Source organism: Etheostoma spectabile, chromosome 1 (genome assembly GCF_008692095.1).
Source record: "Etheostoma spectabile isolate EspeVRDwgs_2016 chromosome 1, UIUC_Espe_1.0, whole genome shotgun sequence".
Taxonomy (NCBI): domain Eukaryota; kingdom Metazoa; phylum Chordata; class Actinopteri; order Perciformes; family Percidae; genus Etheostoma; species Etheostoma spectabile.
In genome coordinates, this window is record NC_045733.1 from 12,312,612 (window position 1) to 12,320,446 (window position 7,835).

Consider the following 7,835-nt stretch of genomic DNA (forward strand, 5'->3'; position numbering starts at 1 on the left):
GAAGTTGTCGCAGAGGGGTCCATCAATGGAGTCCTTGATGGCAAACACTATAACCGTGCAGTCAGAGTCCACAAGTACATTTCAGAAGCACTGATGAGACTTGTATGGGAATAGTTCACACCCTGAATTGAGAAAAATGATCCAGAAAGGATCATTCTTGGAAGATGTGAAAGACACGACCAGTGACCTGAACCAAGAAAAGATGACCAATCTGCTACAGAATCCACTCTTAGCTGGGCTGATAACCCTGTGTACAGACTTTCTAGAACACCTCCGTCACAACAATGGAGAGCTCTCTGCATTCTGGATGTCACACATTGACATGGTAGAGGATGTAGTACTTGGCCTTCTGTGTGCGTCTCGTTAGGGGGACTGTGAGTTGCACCTCCACGCTACAAGAACCATGATCCCATGGCGCTTTGCCTACAATAAGATGAATCATGCCAGGTACATTTCTTATGCATTTCTGTATGTTTGTATATTCTGCATCAATTCAATTTGTAAATATTTCTGGCCAAAATATTAAAATCAATCTCTCTCTCATCTCTCAGGTACCTGTCCCTGTACTTTGCTCAGATGACCAACCTCCCAGAGAAGTATCCTTCTCTGGATGAGGTCTTCAAGACAGGCCAGTTCTCTGTGCAGCTGTCAAATAACAACACATTTGGGAGGATTCGTGTAGACCAGGCTATTGAAGTCACAGTGAATAAAGACACACAGACTCCTGGAGATACTTCACGGTTTAGCCTGAAAGCTGGAGCGGCCAGGTGTTGTTACCCAACAGCTGAGCACCGCAATGCATTCCTAGGACAGTGAAGGGAGATGCTACAAGCCAACAAATCACAGCTTTCTCATTCAGAGCTACAGTCACAGAGAATCCAGAAAGATGAGGAAGCAGTTTCAGCATTGGTTAGCCTCATACAAGGATGGATAAACCCATTTGATGCTATATACAGTATCAATCAAAACATGCACAAACAGACAAAACCCAGTTTATACCGCAGCAGTCACATTCAATGCTGCCATAAAATGTATAATAATGTAAACACGGACTGTCAGCAGTCAATTTTGTTGTACATAGTACAGTGACAATAAACTATATTCTTATTTGCAGAGAAGAGAGACCTCACTGTGGCAAAGACAGCTCCCAAAGACATTGCCTCAGACCTGATGAAGGCATATGAGATTGGTGAGCAATGCTATGCAAACTTCAAGGATGAGAGACTAGACAAAGAAACACCAGTAAAGAAAATCCATGACCCAATGAAAACCAACAAGCTGAAAACATTCAGTGATATGTGGAAAAAGAGAGAAGTGAAATCAAGTGGGAGGGCAGTCATCTTGAAAGCAGACAGGTCTCTGTTTAGACCGGTCATAGTGATGGCACAAGCACATAGTCTTTACATGGAGGATATCCTTTTTCATCCTCTTAGTCCATTGACCTGGGCACTCTCTACACCAGATGAATTGCTGAGAAAAACAAACAAAGCTACTTTGGCCACAGCCTTGCAGAAAAATGTAGCACTACAGGAGAAACACCCGGAAAAATCTGCCACAGTGGTTGATGGGATGAACTTAGTCCAAAGAGTGAAAGGTGATGAATTTACTTTCAGAGATGTTGCCACAACAATCCTGGGTATGTCTCTGAGGGAAGGCAGTCAGAGTTGAAGAATAGATGTTGTGTTTGACACATACAAGCAGAACACAATCAAGAATAGTGAAAGATAGTGAAGAAACTGGTCATGAGTTGCAGGATATCACACAGATAGTGAGGCAGTGGAGGAGCTTCCTGACCAAACTCAATGACAAAACTAGCCTCATTAGCTTCATAGTGAATGAATTGAGGAAGCTAGAATACTGAGAAAAACTACAGGAGAAGATTCTATGTGCAACTGTGATTAACAAATGTTACATGATCATATATCAAGATAGTGAGGAGGTGTCAACTGTTCAATGTCAACAAGAAGAAGCAGATGGGTGACTACTTCTCCATGCCGCCCCTGCCACAAGAGAGGGATACCAATCTAAAGTTATCTGTTCAGAAGACACAGATGTCTTTATCATGTCTTTACCATTCTGTGAAAAGATTCAGGCTCCATTGTTCCTGAAGTGTGGCAAGAACCCGTACAAGGTTGATAGCTATCAGGAAGGTTGCCACTGTTTGCACGGACACTTGTAGGGCTCTCATAGGGTTGCACGCGTACACAGGATGTGACACTGTAAGTGCTTTTTCAGGCAAACGGAAGACAAGGTCAATTACACTCCTGATGAACACACATTCTTGAAGTTGGGCCAGGAATGGGACCTCTCAACAGATTTGAGCAACAAACTGGAGGCATTTACATAAGTCCCCTATGCCCCAAAGCATCAACCACCATGATCAAGAAACTCAGGTACCACATTTTCTGTGCAAAGAAAGGTGAAATTGAGAGTCATCAACTCCCACCGTGCAAGAATAGCTTGAGGCAACACACACTGCAAGCTAACTATCAGGCTGGTATTTGGAGAAGATGTTTAGAAAAGGACCCAGCCCTGTTGGCAGAGGATGGACGATGGAGACAAAGGAGGAAGGTGACCAGTTGGTGCTGCACTGGATGGAAGGCCAGCCAGCACCTGAAGTTGTCCTGGACCTACTCGCCTGCAACTGCACAAAAACTTTCCACTCCCACGGTGAATGTATCTTGCAAATGGCCTCAGGTGCACAGACATATGTAAACTGATTGTGACTGTGTGTGAAAACCAGGTGACCTGTGTAGAAAGTTCAGATGAAGACGAGGATGACATGGAAAATGATGATTAGATAACAAAATATTAGATATTAACATACAAACCAGTCTTTTATTAAATATATTTACTTTACAACTTGTTTCTTTATTGATCTTCCTCCTAATCATATTTGTCCATTCTATTTGCTCTATTCTACTTTGAAGACTTGTGCTGGCTGCACAAGTCTATTTAAGGCTCTCACAAATAAATGTATTGGGTATATTGTACATTTTCTGAAACATCAGGTTGCCTTGAGTATTGAAATTGTGGAGTTTTGTGTCCCTGATGTTGCACATGCAAGAAAGCATACAGATTAGGTGAGTTTTGGTGTCAGATTAGGTGTGAGAAAAAGTGTATTATTTCTGGTTTAAATAAGTCATATGACCTCTGTGTTTGTCAGACAGATTAATTACTGGGCTTAAACAAAAGCCTAAAAAGTCCCCTTTTCAACGATACAAAGTACTATATTATAGAATATTGACAATATTCCTGCCATGAGCCTAAACCGGATATACACCAGATTTCATTAAAAAAATATATTTTAGGGGGTTAGTAACTTCACGAGCTGAAAAAAGTGAATTTGCTACCACTCCTGCACTGCTATCGTGATTTTGCTAGTACTAGGGGTGTATACCTTGCCAAAAAACAATAATAGCATTTGTCCCCCCAGATGATACCGATCAATCCCCACTGGTCCATGGACTAAATATATATATATTAGCTGTGTTGCATTAGACTGAAACATGAACTTTGTTAAAATACGTCAACAAAACCATAGATGACCCTTTGAATTTCATGCATGGATTGATGATTTTTTTTGTCCTTGATTGATAAGACTGTAACAAAACATTTACAACAACAGTTTCTTCCACATTTCAAGACCGTTTTGTGAAAAAAACAAACAGAAGATGATCAACAGTTGTCATAACCGTTGTGACACATGCTTTTTTAATATTATCATCTAAACAGGATCATTTTGTTTGATGTGTGCAATGAGTCGGACCTGCTCAAGAAGGCAGAATGTGTGGGTTTCACTGCAGTTGTAGCAGATGTTAGCATCAAATGTGCCTGCAGATGTTATAAAAAACGTTTATTTTTTTAAATTATTTTTGGGGCTTTTTCCCTTTATTTCAGAGTGACAGTGGATAGACAGGAAAGGTGGGAGAGAGATAGAGGATGACACGCAGCAAAGGGCCGCAGGTCAGATTTGAACCCGGCCGCTGCAAAGGACTCAGCCTGCATGGGGCGCAAGCTCTTACGGGGTGAGCTAGAGGTCACCCCGTAAAATAAAATGTTTATAAGGGTATTGTTCTTAGACATTTTTAATGTCATTCAATTCAAAAACGCACACCACACACACACACACACACACACACACACACACACACACACACACACACACACACACACACACACACACACACACACACACACACACACACACACACACACACACACACACACACAAAGGCTGTGACTGTTCTTTTGAAAATAATATTTCCTACAAAATATATGCATTTCACTAGTAGGACATCTTTAGGATCATACTTTTACTCTGAAATGAGCAACACTGTTCGCTTCTGGGAATGAATGGAATAATATAAGTCAATGCATCAAACAAACAAACTCTGTTGCACTAAAAAAATAGACTTACTATATTGCACAGCTAACAATACTGTATTACATTCAGTACTCAAACTAAAGAAATTGGTTCTGACAATCACAACATTGTAATATAACAATGTCACAAAATATTGAATCATGAGAAAAGTTATTGTTGAAATCTGTACATTAATTAACACTTACTAAGATGTCCTTATATCTGATTATACACCACCAGTCAAAGATTTGGGGTCACTTAGAAAAATTCCATTGCACTCCATTGTAGACTGAATACCAGCTGAGATCAGCTTTTTTAACCAGGGCAGCAGTTTACATTATGTGCTTACATTATTGCAAAAGGGTTTCCCCAATGTTTTTTTTTTTTTTTTTTTTTAAATGATATCAGATTAATAAACAGAGTGTGCCTTTGGAACATTGGATGAATGGTTGCACATAATGGGCAATGTGGATATTGCATTAACGATTAGACACCCCCTCAGATCAGCTGGTATTCTGTCTATAATGGGGTGGTATGGAAAATTGACGGTGACCCCAAACTTTTGACTGGTAGTGTAAATACATTAGAATGTTGTAAACAATGTATTATTTAATGTTAGCTAAATGTTTGTGGTGGTTTGGGATTTAGTAAGACATGGCATTGTAATTATATAAATATTAATTACAGTAAAAAATGTAATTCAATCAAATAAATGATACATTTGACGACACATAAAAACCCAAACATGTGTGTAGCATGAACTGCATGTAATTATAACATGTCATTATGAAACTAATGCTATTTCAAGCCATTTTATTGTTAGAATTATCAGTGCTAAACTCACTACAGTATGTTTAGTGTAACCTAATTCTTTTTCTGTTGCTTGAGGACTTGTGTTTGTTCATGCATTTTACATTCATCTTTGTGCACGTCTGTATCTGGTCCGTTTTCTGATGGTCTGTTAATCTGAGCTGCTCCCTGTGCACTCGCACAAGCTCGAGGCATGCATATTTTCTCTGTACATGAATGGCAATTAGCGCAGCTCTGCCAATAACTATAATTTACATTAAATTTGAAATTAATTTCACACTTTTTTCTCTCTGTAATTATGTCAACAGCTGCTGTGAAACCAAGCTGCACACATGAATTTTAATGGCCATTTCTTTTAAATCCCTCTGAACTTTGGAGAGAAAAACACAACATTGTGGCAATATTTCTGTTATAAGCTTGCAAGGATTTAATATTAGGGAGGGAAAATTAAGTATCATTAAGTAACCCGTGCTTCAGTCTCACAAAACTACAAGACTGCCCCCTCAATGCATCTGTTCATCCATCTGTCTATCAACCACTGAACACCATAACTTTAGAGTGAATTTGTCTTTCTTGAAGACCTTCATGACATACAACTAATTTGACAATTTATACAATGAAAACAAAGACCATATTTTAGTTTAAGTCATAATATGTCATAGTGTTTACTGAAGGTTCTAGGTTATTAATGACATTTTTTAATTTATTTTCATAATAGGGGTTAAAAATGACTAAATAAATTAAAATGATCTCTTCATCATATGTTTTTATGATCTCTACAGAGGGCCATGGACTCATTCACAATACCCTGCCCAGCATGAGATGATGGAGGAGCCCCATGCAGGGCCACTGGATTCAGTCTGCTTCTCTCTTTATCTCCATGTCACTGTTAAGGCTTTAAAGATTGCACCTGCTAGGCCCCCACACTCCTCGTGCATTAACGAACCTTGCCCAGCCCTGCATGTGCCCAACTCCCTGCTGGGTCTGACATTAGACTATTTACCACTGATAGGAATGTATCAGTGCGGTCAGTATATACTGTATGTCTCACTGTGTTTGTGTGTGCGAGAGATACAGAAAATGAGAAAGGGATAGAAATTAAGAGGGAGATTGATTGAAAAAGAAGGAGAGAGAGTGAAAAAGGCAGAATGAAGCGTGAGATCAAAGGGTCAGGATGAAGCAGTCGAGCCCTCATCTCCCCACAGCAGGAGCCCACAACCAGCAGTCCTGCAATTACATAGCCATTTAGGACAGATACAGAAGGAGGAAGGCCCAGACCCCTTAAAGCTCTCCAACAAGGACCTTTATGGAGCCAAACGTTTTGTCAATTTAAAAGAGAAAATTGTAAATGAAAAGCTAGAATATGACACTGATTTGAATATTGATGAAGATAACAACATAACCCAACTATAAATAAGTGTGTGGTTTCTCACTTCAAGTGTAATTTTCATTCATTTCTGGAATGTCTCTGCATAAATAATGTATTGACTTTTTCATTTTTTATACATTTTCATATTTCAGGTCTGATTATAATTTAAAGTTTCAGGTCTTATGTTAACTTGAGCCCAATGCTCGTCCCAAATCTTAACATTGAGATGACATCATGAACATAAAAAATACATTTACTAGGCTCTGGGAAAGTTCAACAAATACAAATTCTTAATGTTTTAAACTTCCTATAACAATTGACCAGTAGTTGTCCTGTCAGCATGTTTACAGTCATCTCTTTAGAAAGAAATAGCTGTCTTTGGGGGAAATGTTTCCTGGGCCGCAGGGGATTTTTTTTTCACTAAGCGGTAGTGGCATCGAGGCTGACACAAGCTCTTTTACAATAAGACACTCAATCGTTTACAAATATGGGCAATGTACTTCCGCTTCTGTTCCCTGACTTATTTTAGTGTTTAAATATTGATGATTTTACAGTTCAAGTATAGTCATCCACGTGTTTTTCCATTTTTGTTGTCGGATAACTACACAAGACACTATACAAGTATAAATTATTCACTTGATCGAAGGTGTTTATTCAGCATGAACGAAATTACTGTTACAGTAGCTTTGGTGAACTGGTATTATTTGTGACCCTCAATTACAGATGTGTCACATACTGTTGGGATGTGGTGATATGGGATCTGTTACTTTTGAGAGAAACACATTACCGTTGATTACAAAAAAGTCAAAAGACAAGTAAAGAGAGGAGTTAAAGATTAACAGATTGGCTTTGGCATCTCACAACTATCTAAATCATGTCTCTCTGCCTAACACACATACTCACTTAACCCCTCATACTGTATGTGTGAGTGTAAAGGCAGAGGTGGAGGCGTATTGATGTGAGGTCGAATGAGATGAGACGAGCAGGTCATCAACTTCTTCACAGCCGCCTGCTTCTCTTCAATACTCAATGGTAACCAATCAGAGCAAAGATCGATTGATTAGTGAGGTAGAAAAACGAGGTGATGGTGGTGAGTCGCATGCAGAGGGGCGCCTCGCGGGAACAAAGCCCAGGTGATAATGACTGCGGCCTGCTCTGCCCTCCCTCCTTGTCTTTCTTCATCACACTGGCCTTGAGCATCTTCTCCAAGCCTCCTGCTGCTTTCTCACTCCATGTCTCTCTCCACCTCAGATAAACACACACACACACACACACACACACACACACACA